This window comes from Balaenoptera musculus, chromosome 6 (genome assembly GCF_009873245.2).
Source record: "Balaenoptera musculus isolate JJ_BM4_2016_0621 chromosome 6, mBalMus1.pri.v3, whole genome shotgun sequence".
NCBI classification, from domain to species: domain Eukaryota; kingdom Metazoa; phylum Chordata; class Mammalia; order Artiodactyla; family Balaenopteridae; genus Balaenoptera; species Balaenoptera musculus.
Genome location: NC_045790.1, coordinates 30,455,303 through 30,472,911, shown reverse-complemented (window position 1 = coordinate 30,472,911; position 17,609 = coordinate 30,455,303).

Sequence of the window (17,609 nt, the reverse complement as noted above, 5' to 3'; positions counted from 1 at the left end):
TTCAGTATTGGATTAATTATTTAAATAACAGGCGCTAAAAGGAAAGTCTGTTTGGGTTTTGTTTTGTTTTGTTTTGTTTTTTTAATATTGGAAAGGAAATAAGTCAACCAAATGCGATTAAAGTACACATCGATCTTTGCTGCAATAGCAAAGCCTTTGGGAAGTTAAGTGCATATTTGTAATTTCTTCAGGGCAAAAATCAGAGTGATGGATCAAACTGTGTTCCCTATGGTGTATCACCAGGAAAAGAAACAAACACCCATTTTTCTCCAAGTAGTTTATGAAAGGAAAGTCCAAAACCATAGCAATGAGTGTTCTTTCTCCTGCTTTCAACTTCCATGATCATAAGCATTTTGATCATGTCTGGGTTTTCAGAGAAAAGGCCACCAGCACTAAGTAAGCAAGACATCTATCAAGTTTGTGTTTCAAGTTTCAGGATCCTTGTTTAACAATGCCTGAAGGCTGTCAGCTTCCTACACGAGCATATCAAAATGATGAATGACCCAAGCATGGCAGGAAAGCCTTCACTGGAAGGCACAGAAGAATTTGTGGAGGAGGGGAAAGTGAAGTGGTCTCTCTCTCAGAGTCAAGTCATCAAAGCGTAAAAGACACTGATGGAAGAACCTAGGTCATTTTATGTTTACTAAAATCCTTTAATTCATTAAAACATAGTAATTGGGATCTATCAAGTACCAGGCACTGTTATGGCTTCTGGAAATACCATGGAAAGGGAGGAGGAAGATCTGGCAAATGTAGTGGTAATTTCCATTCACATGAGCCATGTTATCTTTTAGTTGCAACGTGAATTGCAAAAATTTGGAAAAAGATTCAGACCCAAAACTCAGTCTGTAATGAATATTCATATTCATTCATTCAAAAAAAATTTTTTCCTTTTTTTTGGCCTCACCGTGCAGCTTGCGGAATCTTAGTTCCCAAACCAGGGATCAATCCTGGGACCCCGGCAGTGAGAGCACCAAGTCTTAACCACTGGACCGCCAGGGAATTCCCCCCAAAATATTTTGAGTTCTAACTCCATTAGGACTTTGGGGTGGTTTTTAAATTAAAAAAAAAAAAAAAAACTCATTGCTTAAAATCTATGTGTCTAAAAATTAAGTATTTTAAAACTTACTGTAACCTTTTAATGTATTTTCTTAAGACAAGAACAATTTCGTTTTTTATCATTGTTTCTATTAGTGACCATGTTACCATGACTGCTTGGTTAATGGCATTTCAAGTTTTTTGGTTCCTTGATAATTTTCAAAAGATTTAACCAATTTTGATGATATTTGTTGCACTACCAAATCATGTCAAGATTTGTGTTATCATTCCTTCCTATTAAAACAGAATTATTTAGCAGATGGCAACATTTTTGGAATGACCAAATCTTGTACACACAGACAGTACCTTCACCCATATGTTTTCAAAGTGTATTTATTTTCTGACTTGAATATTTTTCCATGGATTCCAATATTTTGTTGTTTTAAATTACTTATAATAGCTATATTTTAATAGTTCTATGATTTCACTGATTAAAGTGTCTAGTTCATAGAAACACCAGTTCCTTCCTTAAACCCAGACTGAGTTCCTATATCACAGCCTTTTATTTCAAACAGTTTAATTAAGACATATTTGACACATTAAACTACTCATGTTTATAGTGTAAAATATGAAAAATTTAACATTTGTGTACATCTGTGAACTCACCACCACCTCAAGATAATAAGCACATCCATCCAAAAAGTTTCCTTTCGTCCTTTTAAAATTCCTTCTTCCTGTTCTTCTCCAACCTTCTCTTCTCCCCACCCTTATTTCCAGGCAATCTGCTTTCTGTCACTATGGATTAGATTGAATATTCTAGAATGTTATATAAATTGAATCACACAGTATGTACTCAATTTTTGTCTAGCTTCTTTTACATAATATAATGATCTTAAGATTCATCCACCTTGTTGTGTATATCAGTAACTTATCCCTTTTTACTTGTATGACTAGTATTCTATTTCACCACAGTTTTTATCCATTCACCTGTTGATGAATATTTTGGTTGCTTCCAGTTTGGGCTATTAAAAATAAAGCAACTATGAACATCTGTGTACAAGTGTTTGTATGGACATATGATTTTATTCAACTTAGGTAGATACCTAAGAGCTCAATGGCTGGATCATTTGGTATGTGTATGTTAACTTTCAAAGAAACTACCAAGCTCTTTTCCAAAATGGCTATACAATTTTACAGTTCCATCAGAAGCATATGAGAGTTAAATTTGTTTCATATCCTCATCAACAATTTTTACAATTTAAATCATTTTTATAGGTGTGTGTGGTACCTCACTGTGTTAATTTGTATTTCTCTTATGACTGATGATGTTGAGCAGTATTTCATATGTTTATTTGTCATCCATATATCTTCTTTGGTGAAGTACTTGTACAAATCTTTTGCCCATTTTTCTGAGTTTTAGTTCTCTACTTATAGAGTTTTGCAAGTTCATTATTATGATTTATACAAGTCCTTTGTCAGATATGTGATAGGCACACATTTTCTCTCAGTCTATGGCTTGCCTTTTCATTCTTTTAACACTGTTTCCTAAGAAAAGTAGTTTTTATTTTAGTGAATTGAATTTTTAAAACTTACAGTTTTTTCTTTTATAGATCATGTTTTTGTAGTACAGGTTTGATGGTGATAAATGCTTTCACCTTTGTTTGACTAAAGAAGGCTTCAGTGGTAATGAATTATAGGTTGACAGGTTTCTTCTTTCAGTAAACTATTTTTTATCTTGCACTGTTCTGACAAGAAAACTGCTGTTATTTTTATTTTTCCCCTCTATATAGAATTATCTTTTTTCTCTGACTGCTTTTAAGATTTTCTCTGTTTCACTGGCTTTAAGTAATATGCTTATGATGTGCCATGGTGTAATTTCCTTCCTGTTTCTTATGCTTGAGGTTTGATGAATTTTTTAGATCTGGGTTTATAGTTATTATCAAATATGGGGAAATTTTGGCTATTCAAATATTTTGTAGGCCCTCTCTCTTTTGGAGACTCCAATTACATTTATATTTGGTTGCTTGAAGTTGTCCCAGAGTTCACTGATATTCTCTTCCTTTTTTGTTCTTGTTTTTGTTTTCCCTGTAACTTCATTTTGGAAGTTTCTATTGCTATGTTCAAGTTCACTAATATTTTCTTCTACAGTGTCTAATCTGCTGTTAATCTCATCCACTGTATTCTTCTTCTCAGATATCATAGTTTTCAACTCTAGTGTTCAATTTGGGTCTTTTTTTTCTCTTCCATATTTCTACATAACCTATACAACCTTTCCTTTGGCTTTTGAACCTATGAAATACAGTCACAATAGCTGTTTTAATATCTTTGTTTACTAATTCTATCACTGTGTAATTTTTGTTTAGAAGTGAGACATTATGGATTCTCTCTGTTGGGTGCTGGATATTTTTATATTCCTATAAATTTTCTTTTTTTTTTTTAAGATTCAAATTTATTTTTATTTTTTTTATTTTTTTGGCCAAATGGCACGTGGGATCTTAGTTCCCTGACCAGGGATAGAACTCGAGCTCCCTGTAGTGAAAGCGCAGATTCTAAACCACTGGACCGCCAGGGAAGTCCCTAAATTTTCTTGAGCTTTTATAAAATGATACAGCAATAATAAATTACTTGAAGGGTTTAAATCTTTTGAGTCTTGCTTTTATGATTTGTTAGATAGGACCAGAGCAGCATTTAATCTAGATTTAACTTTTCCCTAGTCCTGACACAAGATGCTTTTTAGATGATTCTTCATTCTGGCTGTTGGGAACAGGCACTATTTTGACTCTCTGTGAACAATGGACACAGTTTCCTCTCATCTTTTAAGGTATTCTTGCCCCAGCCTCAGTTTCCTCAAACACATGCACTGATTAGAACTTAACTGAATACTTCAGATCTTGAGTTCTCCCTATTCACAGCTCTCTCCTCTCTGGTGCTCTGCCCTGCAAAATCTAGCAACCTTGGCTTCCCCAGAGCTGTATTTCTTCTTCTCAACTCAAGGATACCACTAGATTTCACCTGAGTCCCCCCTTTCCTGCATTTCAGACTGGAAACTGTTTCCACAGAATAAGCTGGGACAATTGTAGGGCTCCCTTCATGTTTCCCATGTTCTGGGACCATTGTCCTTTATTACCCAATGCTCTATGTGTTAAGGGCCATTATTTTTTGGTATGTTTTTGTCTGATTTTTTTTGTTGTTTCAGGCCGGGGATAAATCCAGTCCCTGCTACTCCATCTTTGCCAGAAACAAAAGTCTCTCAATCTTCTTTTTATTCTTTTCTAGAACACAGAGCTTCAGAGGTCATTTTTGAAATTCCAAATGAATATATGATCAACAGTATAAAGTTTGACATTTTGAATCCACTTTCTGAATCTATAAATATAGTTTTAAAAATTCTCTTTCCATTAATCTTACCAAGCATATGTTTCAAATTCCACAGCGTTGTTTTGTGCATGGTGCCAGCCAGATTATTTTCTTCAACTCTGTTGGACTAAAAAAGCATTGTGTGTGGGGAAGGTTTTACCCTTTTTGTTGCTGTTACTAACAAACACAATGATTAAAAAGTTAGGTTTGACAAGTTCAAACACATAAATAAATGAGTAATATTTCTTGAGTTAGAAATACTTTGAATTCTCTCTTGTCCTGATGCTTCAAATTTTGTGAGTCTAAGAACTTTGAGAGAGAAATGCCTCCCACCCTTTAGGAACAGGTAAGGAGCCAGCTTAAGGGAGGATTGGAAATTCAATCTTTATCTTTTGGATTGGCAGCTTTTAGAACTAGAACTATACCTGCCTCTCACACCTCCTCTGCTCTATCCCCCACACCTATTACTGGTGCTCAACTAACACTGACTGAAAACAAGCTTCCTTTTTTGTGGCCCATCTACAAAAATTGATAAGAGTGAAATCTGAGCAAGCTTATGATTTTAATCAGTACTGCCTAAGGCTTTAATGTCAGGGCATCAAGTATGGTTGGGCCAAAGAGATGAAATTCACCCAGGACCTCACATCAATTTATTTGTTTTTTAAAGACACAGAATCACAACTAGGAGAATACAGCGTTGGTTGTATTGGGGGTTTGTTTTGCTTTTATTGGTTTATTATGGGGAGAAGGTATTAGATTAAAAAACACCAAAAACATTCCTGAAGGGGGAAAGAATTCATGAACAAGTAATTCCCAGCTAAGGGAGAGAAGAAGCTTGTGGATGGGGCAAGAGCTGACTTCTACACAAGTCTCTATCAAGGCAGGGGCAGGGTGGGGACAGAGCCTGAGGTGGCGAATATGTCAGACTCTCAGTTGTTTGAAACTCACCCAGCAACCATGCTACCGGCTACGTATACACAGATGAAGAGAAGCAAATAAAGTCTGACTCAGCCAAGGTCTCAGTGCAGGCAGCTGGCTTAGAGTCATCCAGGAGCAGCTAGGGGCAGGTGAGAGAGATGGTCTCAGGTGCAAAGTGAGGGACAGGACCTATGCTGGTGGAAGAGTCATGTATGGAGGAAAAGGCTCTGGTCCGCTATGTCATCCCTTTTACCAACAACCACTGAGCCCCTGCTCTGGACCAGGCAGTGCTCTAGATGGAGGTACAGATGAACCTCCCTGGTTAGTCCCTGCCTTCAGGGTAGTCCCAGTGAAGTAAGGGAATTTCCAGGAAAGAACAGTTCCCTCTGTAATCTAGTCAGTTTTTCTTGGTGTGAGGAAAGGCAGGGCAAAGGAAAGGCAGACATCGATAGAGAAAACTAGCGTGGGCTTTGAGAGTGCACCTTACTGGGATCGCTCCTTCTCTGAAAGGAGTCTCCAGCTCTCCAAGCTCTGTGCTTTCTTCCTTTAACTCTGACTCTCTGTGTCCCTCACAATCACACACACACTACTCTCCAAAGCGAGCCTTTAAACAACCAGCTATATAGGATACAATAGCAGATCTCTAAAGGTGATACAGGAAAGTTATGGGAAACAGATGAGGGAGGAATCAGTTATTAGAGGAAGGAGGAGACAGAGAAGTTCCTGGAAAAGGGACATTTGAGCTACACTTTTTAAAAGAATGAAACTCACGAAATGGTTAGAGGAGGAAATTTGGAAGGAGAGCACTAAAGGGAGAGAAAGTGACATGGCCAAAAGCTCAAGGTCGTGGGAAGGCCTGGAGTGGCCCGTGGGGCTGAAGACCTAGGGTTGAGGAAGCGGAGAGACAGAACCGGCTTTGGGGGGCTCCAGACCTTACAAGCTTGCTAATGAACCTGGGTGGGCTGGAAAGAGAAAAGAGGAGAAAAGAGGGGCTGGAAAGTGCCCTCATGAGAAGTTCTCTGCGTTAGAAAGCTGACGTGGGCACTTAAGTGGAGAACAAAGTGTCACATAGGGAGTGACAGAAAGTAAGGAAATCGATGAGAACGCTATCATAATAGTCCAGGCGAAAGACATCATGGCTTTTCACATCCCAGAATATTCCTAGCATAAGAGTTTTATACTCGGACTTCCCTCGTGGCACAGTGGTTAAGAATCCGCCTGCCAATGCAGGAGACACGGGTTCGAGCCCTGATCCGGGAAGATCCCACATGCCGTGGAGCAACTAAGCCCGTGCGCCACAACTACCGAGCCTGCGCTCTAGAGCCCGCAAGCCACAGCTACTGAAGACCGTGCACCTAGATCCCATGCTGCACAACAAGAGAAGCCACCGCAATGAGAAGCCCGCGCACTGCAACAAAGAGTAGCCCCCACTCGCCGCAACTAGAGAAAGCCCACGCGCAGCAACAAAGACCCAATGCAGCCAAAAATAAATAAATAAATTTATTTTTAAAAAAGAGTTTTATGAACAAATTAAGTTAGCACTAGCATACTTATGTTCATTAACAGAATTGGGAGACGTAAGCCCACAAATATCCCTCACATCCTCCCCAACCCCACTTCCCGCAAAAAAAGATTTTTCCTTACCATAGTTTTAAATTATTCAGAAATTTTACATCTCTACTCTTCACAACACCTAGCTTGGATGCGGGCAAAGGGAAGGTGGTTAATAGATAATGTTGTCCTTAAAGAAAAGTAACACAGGATAAACTATAACTCTGGGTGACCTGCTGTTACTCCACAGAAGTGTAAACACCACACGCCTCGTAAGTGCCATGGATGAAACCAGGCAGAGTGAACACGGGTCTGATGGTGACCGGTCAGGCACCCACAGCAATTGTGCCCCTCAGAGGCAGAGCCAGCCCTGCATTTTGCCTTCTCCCCTCGTCCTCCAGAACTGGAGAATGCAAAGAGATAAACCCAAATGTGCGTGATGAGAATGTTATTTAATGATTAACCCTCATTTCAAAAATGCACTGAAACTCATCTCAGAAACAAGGAGCTGTAAAATGGATGTCGGAAGCTTTAGTGGGAGCCCCAGCCCTGCTGTCAGGGGCCAACTGGGCATCTCAAGCCGATTGTCTTGCTGTTTAAGGATATATCCCTACCTATGTCTCCTGGATTGTTTTCAAAACAGAGTAAAAAGTGAAAGAATATAATCTGTGAGATGGTATGTAAATGTAAAATATTAACAAACAAATATACGTAACACAGTATTTGACTTTAAAAATTAGAAAAGGCTTTCCTTTATCAATAGTCGACATATACATATTGAGTCCTAATATGCATTAAGATAATATGATATCTTATTTGTAAAAACTCTCCTCCTTCTCTGCTTTTTCTCTGTTTATTTTTACTTCTCTAAAAATCATTCTGAGGTACTGAATGATCTTTTTATTTTTTTTTAATTGAAGTATAGTTGATTTACAATGTGTTAATTTCTGCTGTATAGCAAAGTGATTCAGTTATACATATATATACATTCTTTTTTATATCCTTTTCCATTTGGTTTATCTCAGGATATTGAATATAGTTCCCTGTGCTATACAGTAGGACCTTGTTGTTTATCCATTCTATATGTCATAGTTTGCATCTACTAACCCCAAACCCCCAGGTGAAAGATCTTCCAAGAATGCCTGCTACTGTTTCTCAAGGCCATCTGCCACCTTTGCTGGTTCTTCACTTCTCCCTCTAACCTTTTTGGCCTGTCTCAGAACAAGTCTGAGCCTTGAGGTCATTCGACAAAGAAAGACTGTATCTTAAGGCAAGCTCTACCTGAGGAAAGAATTCACAAGAAGCCTCTGAGGGTCCCTTACGTTTACTCATCACCTGAGTGAGCACAGCTTTGGCTACGATTCAAAGCTCTCCTAAAAGCTTTGCTAGTTAGCCTAGTCTTTATTAGCACGTCTAGTTTGTAGACTAGTTAGTCTGCACATCTACTTCAGTAGCTGAAAACAATCACAGAGCTTAGCACCTTTATGTTTTGCCCACAGACGCCCAGATGGTCATGCCACTCTTGTTGGCTATGGGCTCACTACACAAGCACTTTGACAAATATAATTTTTATTCAAGCTATTTGTTCTTCTGAAAAACTAAAGCACAATTGAGGGAGCAAATGTTTGCAAAGTTCATAGAAGAGAAGAGCTCATCCTGAGGCTGAAGCATGATTTCAGAGCTGGAAAGCTGGCTGTTGATCTATGGCCCAGGTTGGCTGGCCTGGCAACCTCAAGTTCAACATCAACAGTTGCTAGTATTTAGTGAAGGCCTAGCTTTGTAGTGGTCTGTAGTTAAGCATCACTCTTGTCAAGGAGTTTTAAATACACACACTAGAGAAATATGGAGGTCTCTGGGCAGATACACAGAGTGTCTGGAGATATAGCAACAAGATTTAAAACATAATGAGGGTCCCAAATTCAAATGTCTTCAGAGCCTATCAAGTAATATAAATGTGTAAATGGGGGTGGGAGCAGAGGGGAGAGGTGGGTTCTGCAATGAAGTGGAAAGCATGTGCATTGCTAAAAGTCTTTGAATTCCAATTATTTTAAACACGTATTTTGAGACGTGTCTGTGAACTGCAATGGCCCGTGAACCACAGCCCAAGACACCCTGATTCTGATATGCTGCCAGAATATTTATTTCCCTATGGCTGTTTCTGTCATGAAATCTCATTGCCATGAATGCCATCAATTAGTAATAGGGTTCATCTATTTTTGAGCTCAGTGGTTTGGGACAGAGGGTGGAAGGGAGCTGCAAAATGATGCCATTCACTCAGGCCCACCACCATAGGAGATGCAAATCCCTGACATCTAGGAGCTAAAGGACAATGAGAAGAAATAAAATTTGTAAATAAAGGCCCAGATTATAAAGCAATGCCAACAAAACTGGTACAGACTATCCATATCATAGCATGTGAGACTGTGGTCAACTGGAAAAGTGTTACAAAAATATTTGGAATTTTCACTAGGCTTGAGGAATAGATAGGATTTTGAGATACAGAGATGAAATAGTGTAAGGTCAGTTTTCTCACTTATTGAAAAAAGTTTATTTTCAAAATTAAAATTATAAATTGACATCCATGCTGCTTCCACAGACCAACTGAGTCCATCTGTGGAGCTTCATGAAGGTGACAAAGAGAGGCTTTGAGAAAGGGTCTCAAAGTCTAGAATGGAATCTGGAGCTGGGTTCTTGGAACACAAATGATCCAGACCAGAGAAAAACAGCATAAGGTTTGGGTGAACAGCTCCTCCCCTTCACTGTGAAATCTGCCAGGTCCAGACCGGTCCCCAACTCCAAGCTACAGTGACAGTACCAACAACTTGAATAACTCATCCAAGGGAGAGTATAAAATAATCCAAAAAGAATAGACCTGTAGAAATATTTGTGTAAGTTGCTTATTAATATGGTTTTGTCCAAGTCCATTTGCTGTTCAAGATCCCATAACTAAACTTCCAACAGTGATTTATTTAGTTTGTTGTTAAAAACCTTTGCAAAAGAAATAGAATTCCTAGTGTGACTATCATCCAAGGATATCTAAATTATTCATAAGCAATATCCTGTCTTCATCATTGTATCCATTAGAGTTCTTGGATTGTAATCACCAAAACCAGATCAAGCTAATTTAAGAGAAAAATGGAGTTTATTGAATGGCTCACAGAATGGGAGGCAAAGCTAGAAACAGATCTCATGAGGGAGCTAAATGTTAGTATCTCTGGGGTAATACCCTTGAATGAATGAATGAATGACTAAATACTAATTGTTTTCCCTCCCTGCCTAAAATTCAAATTCCAAGGAGAAAGTGTGATTGAACTTGAGAACACATGCCCACCCTATGGCAGCTGAATGAGAGATGCCTTGCACACCAGTCCCATCAGCATTATATCCAATAGAAGAGCTACTGTTTTCCAAAGGAAAATTGAGGTGTGATTTCAGGGGAGTAGAAGATGGATCCTTGACACTCAAAAACAATGGTGCACCATGTATAAATGTAACATCACTATAATTATTATGCCCATATTACCCGTGGAAGAAGGTAAAATTTTTGAGTGTTAAATCAACTGTAGCAATCTCATTTTCAAATGTCACCTGGAAATCACCTAGCTCTTGACCTTTAGTCCTGTCCTAACTTACAGCAATATAACGTATGAAGACAGTAACAGAATGTGGAGTCATGATCTTTAGAATAAGATTATGCTTCCAAACATTAGTGAATCTCCCTAGCATCCAAAGGATCATCTGGGATCATTTTAAGGAGCAATCAAGGAAAAGAAAAATTTTAACATGTTTTTTCTGATACTTACGATCCTGGGTTTGAAGGAAATCAACATCTTTTGAAAAGTTTTCTCATGCCTTTTCAGATTTCTGTTGATATTAGATTTATATCATCCATCATTTGTTTTTAGCTTAATCCCTCTGTTACCAGAAGAGCTGGTATGATATGCTGTTCTTTTGATTAAAAAGAAGATAACTATATTTAAGCATAAAAATTAGAAAAAAGGTGGAATGATCTTCCTAGTGGGGTGGTTATTTCCTTCCCCCAGATAGTTTCCAAGCAAAGGCAGCTACTGGTCAGGGGAGAGGAGTCCCAGGTATGTTACTAATGGCCAGTTCTTGTGTTCTTCATGTCCATTCCAATGATAAGAATCCATAGCTCTAAATCTAATTAACACCAATATGGAATCTCAAAACACAACCAGACAGTTGTAGGGAAGGAAGATATCATCATTTTCACCCACAAATTGCTTAAAATCTTAACCCCTGATGAGGCCAATACATTGAATTTATTTACAAAAAAATATAACTAATGGAAAGTATGATGTGTTTCTCTAGCAAGACGTTTCTATTTGTTAATGGAAAATGACTTTGTTGTTAATAATATTTCTAAGTTTTATACTTTGATGTAGTAGAAGAGCATGATAGCACACTGAAGCATACTATCAATTGCACTAAAACAGACATTATCCAAAATGGCAAAAATTGGGAACATAAAAATCTTATGAGGTTAGCAAAGAGCAGGGAAAAAAAGCTCATAAAACCTCATGAGTCTAAATGTAACATTAGTGACAAAGTATCTTTTAATGCGTAAAGTTAAAATCTTTTCTAAATGAACTGAATGCTGATAAAGTCATAGTAATTGAAACTCATACATATACATCATTATCAAACTGGTCATACTACAGAAGGAGGAGGTTGAAGGTCTTCAGAGGATCCTAGATCTTCAATCATTCTTTTAAAACACTTAATGAATGGAAACAATCTAAAACTTCCCATCCATAAAGAGTGATTAAATAAATCCTGAGGTATACATTCAGTGCCATACCATGCAGCCATAAAAAAGAATGAAGGAGGGGCGCCTTCCAGACACCTTCAGGTGTCAGGCCTGAGCCTCTGAGGTGGGAGAGCCTAGTTCAGAATATTGGTCCACCAGAGACCTCCCTGCCCCATGTAATATCAAATGGCGAAAGCACTCCCAGAGATATCCATCTCAACGCTAAGACCCAGCTCCACTCAACGATCAGCAAGCTACAGTGCTGGACAACCTGTGCCAAACAACTAGCAAGACAGGAACACAATCCCATCCATTAGCAGAGAGGCTGCCTAAAATAATAAAAAGGTCAGAGTAACCCCAAAACACACCACTGGACATGGTCCTGCCCACCAGAAAGACAAGATCTAGCCTCATTCACCAAAACACAGGCACCAGTCCCCTCCACCGGGAAGCCTACACTACCCACTGAACCAATCTTGGCCACTGGGGGCAGACAGCAAAAACAATGGGAACTATGAACCTGCAGCCTGCAAAAAGGAGACCCCAAACACAGTAAGTTAAGAAAAATGAGAAGACAGAGAAACACACAGCAGGTGAAAGAGCAAGGTAAAAACCAAACAAATGAAGAGGAAATAAGCAGTCTACCTGAAAAGAATTCAGAGTAATGATAGTAAATATGATCCAAAATCTTGGAAATAGAATGGAGAAAATACAAGAAATGTTTAACAAGGAGCTAGAAGAACTAAAGAGCAAACAAACAGTGATGAACAAAACAATAAATGAAATTAAAAATTCTCTAGAAGGAATCAATAGCAGAATAACTGAGGCAGGAGAACGGATAAGTGACCTGGAAGATAAAATAGTGGAAATAACTACTGCAGAGCAGAATAACCAAAAAAGAATGAAAAGAATTGAGAACAATCTCAGAGACCTCTGGGACAACAATAAATGTACCAACATTTGAATTATAGGGGTCTCAGAAGTGGGAGAGAAAAAGAAAGGGACTGAGAAAATATTTGAGGAGATTATAGTTGAAAATTTCGCTAATATGGGGAAGGAAATAGTCAGTCAAGTCCAGGAAGCACAGAGAGTCGCATACAGGATAAATCCAAGGAGAAACACACCAAGACACATACTAATCAAACTATCAAAAGTTAAATACCAAGAAAAAATATTAAAAGCAGCAAGGGAAAAGCAATTATTAACATACAAGGGAGTCCCCATAAGGTTAACAGCTGATCTTTCAGCAGAAACTCTGCAAGCCAGAAGGGAGTGGCAGGACATATTTAAAGTGATGAAAGGGGAAAACCTACCACCAAGATTACTCTACCCTGCAAGGATCACATTCAGATTCGACACAGAAATTAAAACCTTTACAGATAAGCAAAAACTAAGAGAATTCAGCACCACCAAACCAGCTTTACAACAGATGCTAAAGTAACTTCTCTAGGCAGGAAACACAAGAGAAGGAAAAGACTTACAATAACAAAACCAAAACAATCAAGAAAATGGTAATAGGAACATACGTATCGATAACTACCTTAAATGTAAACAGATTAAATGCTCCAACCAAAAGACACAGACTGGCTGAATGGATACAAAAATAAGACCCATACATATGCTGTCTACAATAGACACACTTCAGACCTACGGACACATACAGGCTGAAAGAGAGGGGATGGAAAAAGATATTCCATGCAAATGGAAATCAAAAGAAAGCTGGAGTAGCAATTCTCATATCAGACAAAATAGACATTAAAATAAAGACTATTACAAAAGAAAAAGAAGGACAATACATAATGATCAAGGGATCAATCCAAGAAGAAGATATAACATTTGTAAATGTTTATGCACCCAAAATAGGAGGACCTCAATATATAAGGCAAATGCTAACAGCCATAAAAGGGGAAATAGACAGTAACACAATCATAGTAGGGGACTATAACACCTCTCTTTCACCAATGGACAGATCATCCAAAATAAAAATAAATAAGGAAACACAAGCTTTAAATGATACCTTAAAAAAGATAGACTTGGGGCTTCCCTGGTGGCACAGTGGTTGAGAATCTGCCTGCCAATGCAGGGGACACGGTTTCGAGCCCTGGTCTGGGAAGATCCCACATGCCGCGGAGCAACTAGGCCCGTGAGTCACAATTACTGAGTCTGCGCGTCTGGAGCCTGTGCTCCGCAACAAGAGAGGTCGTGACAGTGAGAGGCCCGCGCACCGCGATGAAGAGTGGCCCCCACTTGCCGCAACTAGAGAAAGCCCTTGCACAGAAACGAAGACCCAACACAGCCATAAATAAATAAATAAATAAATAAATAATTTAAAAAAAAAAAAGATGGACTTAATTGATATTTGTAGGACATTCCATCCAAAAACAGCAGATTACACTTTCTTCTCAAGTACTCATGGAACATTCTCCAGGATAGATCATATCTTGGGTCACAAATCAAGCTTTGGTAAATTTAGGAAAATTGAAATAGTATCAAGTATCTTTTCTGACCACAATGCTATGAGACTAGATATCAATTACATGAAAAAAATCTGTAAAAAATATAAACATATGGAGGCTAAAGAATACACTACTAAATAACCAAGATGTCACTGAAGTAATCAAAGAGGAAATCAAAAATTACCTAGAAACAAATGACAATGAAAACACGAAGACCCAAAATCTATGGGATACAGCAAAAGCAGTTCTAAGAGGGAAGTTTATAGCAATACAATTCTACCTCAAGAAACAAGAAACATCTCAAATAAACAACCTAACTTTACACCTAAAGCAATTGGAGAAAGAAGAACAAAAAAACTCCAAAGTTAGCCGAAAGAAAAAAATCATAAAGATCAGATCAGAAATAAATGAAATGGGGATGGTGGTGTGCTGAATTGGGCAATTGGGATTGACATGTATACACTGATGTGTATAAAACTGATGGCTAATAAGAACCTGCAGTATAAAAACAAAACAAAACAAAACAACTAATACTAAACTTTCATTGGGTTATTTGTATGGAAATATGTTAATATAAATGTTTCAGACATTACATGAAATTTCTAAAAATCTTATATGTTCTGGTATAATGTTATAAGTCATAATTCTAGTTATTACTTTAAAATGTATATCTCAGAAATAAAGCAGAAACTAACACACCATTGTAAAGCAATTATACTCCAATAAAGATGTTAAAAAAAAAAATCTTCCAACAAATAAAATCCCAGGATCAGGTGGCTTCACAGGTGAATTCTATCAAGCATTTAGAGAAGAGCTAACACCCATCCTTCTCAAACTCTTCCAAAATATAGCAGAGTGAGGAACACTGCCAAACTCATTCTACGAGGCCACCATCACCGTGATACCAAAACCAGACAAAGATGTCACAAAAACAGAGAACTACAGGCCGATATCTCTGATCAACATAGATGCAAAAATCCTCAACAAAATCTAGCAAAGAGAATCCAACAGCACATTAAAAGGACCATACACCATGACCAAGTGGAGTTTATCCCAGGAATGCAAGGATTCTTCAATATATGCAAATCAATCAATGTGATAAGCCATATTAACAAATTGAAGGATAAAAACCATATGATGATCTCAATAGATGGAGAAAAAGACCCCAAATAGCCAAAACAGTCTTGAGAAAGAAAACCAGAGCTGGAGGAATCAGGCTCCCTGACTTCAGACTACACTACAAAGCTGCAGTAATCAAGACAATATGGTACTGGCACAAAAACAGAAACATAGATCAATGGGATAAACTCACACACATATGGTCACTTTATCTTTGATAAAGGAGGCAAGAATATACAATGGAGAAAAGACAGCCTCTTCAATAAATGGTGCTGAGAAAACTGGACAGCTACATGTAAAAGAATGAAATTACAACACTCCCTAACACCATACACAAAAATAACTCAAAATGGATTAAAGACCTAATGTAAGACCAGACACTATCAAACTCTTGGAGGAAAACATAGGCAGAACACTCCATGACATAAATCACAGCAAGATCCTTTTTGACCCACCTCCTAGAGAAATGGAAATAAAAACAAAAATAAACAAATGGGGCCTAATGAAACTTAATTAATGAAACTTAATTTGCCAACGAAGCAACTGACAAAGGATTAATCTTCAAAATATACAAGCGGCTCATGCAGCTCAATATCAAAAAGACAAACAACCGTATCCAAAAATGGGCAAAAGACCTAAATAGACATTTCTTCAAAGAAGATATACAGATTGCCAACAAACACATGAAAGGATGCTCAACATCACTAATCATCAGAGAAATGCAAATCAAAACAACAGTGAGGTATCACCTCACACCAGTCAGAATGGCCATTATCAAAAAATCTACAAACAGTAAATGCTGGAGAGCATGAGGAGAAAGGGGAACCCTCTTGCACTCTTGGTGGGAATGTAACTTGATACAGCCACAATGAGAACAGTATGGAGGTCCTCAAAAAACTAAAAATGGAACTACCATATGAGCCAGCAATCCCACTACAGGGCCTATACCCTGAGGAAACCATAATTCAAAAAGAGTCATGTACTACAATGTTCATTGTAGCTCTATTTACAATAGCCAGGAGATGGGAGCAACCTAAATGTCCATCAACAGATGAATGAATAAAGAAGATGTGGCATGTATATACAATGGAATATTACTCAGCCATAAAAAGAAATGAAATTGAGTTATTTGTAGTGAGGTGGATGGACCTAGAGTCTGTCATACAGAGTGAAGTAAGTCAGAAAGAGAAAAACATATACTGTATGCTAACACATATAAATGGAATCCATAAAAAAAATAAAATGGTTCTGAAGAACTTAGGGGCAGGACAGGGATAAAGACACAGACATAGAGAATGGACTTAAGGACACAGGGAGGGGGAAGCGTAAGCTGGGATGAAGTGTGAGAGTGGCATGGACATATATACACTACCAAATGTAAAGTAGATAGCTATTGGAAGGTGACCGCATAGCACAGGGTGATCAGCTTGGTGCTTTGTGTCCACCTAGAGGGGTGGGCTACAGAGGGTTGGAGGGAGATGCAAGAGGGAGGAGATACGGTGATGTATGTGTAGGTAGCTTATTCAGTTTGTTATACAGCAGAAACTAACACACCATTGTAAAGCAATTATACTGCAATAAAGATGTTAAAAGAAATAAATACTTTGCCACAAAAAAAAAAAAAAAATGAAGGATCCCATCATGTCCTGATATAGAAATCAAAGTCTAGATCAATTTATATTAGCTGCCATGGAAGAAAAGAGAAATAAATAAGAAAATGCTTGCACATTTGCTTCTGTTTGCATTGAACATCTCCAAAGGGCACATGAGAAACTGGTAACACTGGTTGCTCTGAAATGAGCTGGGTAGCTGAGGAACAGGACTAAATGGAGATGTTTTACTATACTTTCTTTTTTTTTTTTTCCCCTTGTATTAAAATAATGGGAGTACACATTATTTGTGTATATTCAATATACAAATAAAGTTTATTTTAAGTTTCTCAATTCATTAAATTGCCTCTAATAGTGGGTGAGATTATGGGATATTAAATTCAGAACTACCTGGCAGTGCTACCCGAAGGAGCATCGTCAGTTTGGTAGAGTCAATTCATACTAAAGTGGTGATTAGAATCAACCTTCAGTCACCACTGTTGTTATTTCCTTGGGCCTCTGCTGAGAACATAAAAGACTCAGTTACCAGGTGGCAAAAGGTAAATCCATTGATGATGAGCAGAATCAACAGGACCAACAGAGGAGAGGCTTCCTCATTATTCTTTCTGCCAAAAGATAGGCCCAAATGCAATGTGTATACATGGCAGAAGCAGGTGTGTGAGATGTTTAGCATTCCTTATTTTCTATAACTCAACCTAAAACTTCTGTTTTGAGCCCACCTCTGCATCAAAATTCAATATTCCTCCTTCCTTCCTAAGAATGGCATCAAAGGTGTAAGAAGATTTTGTT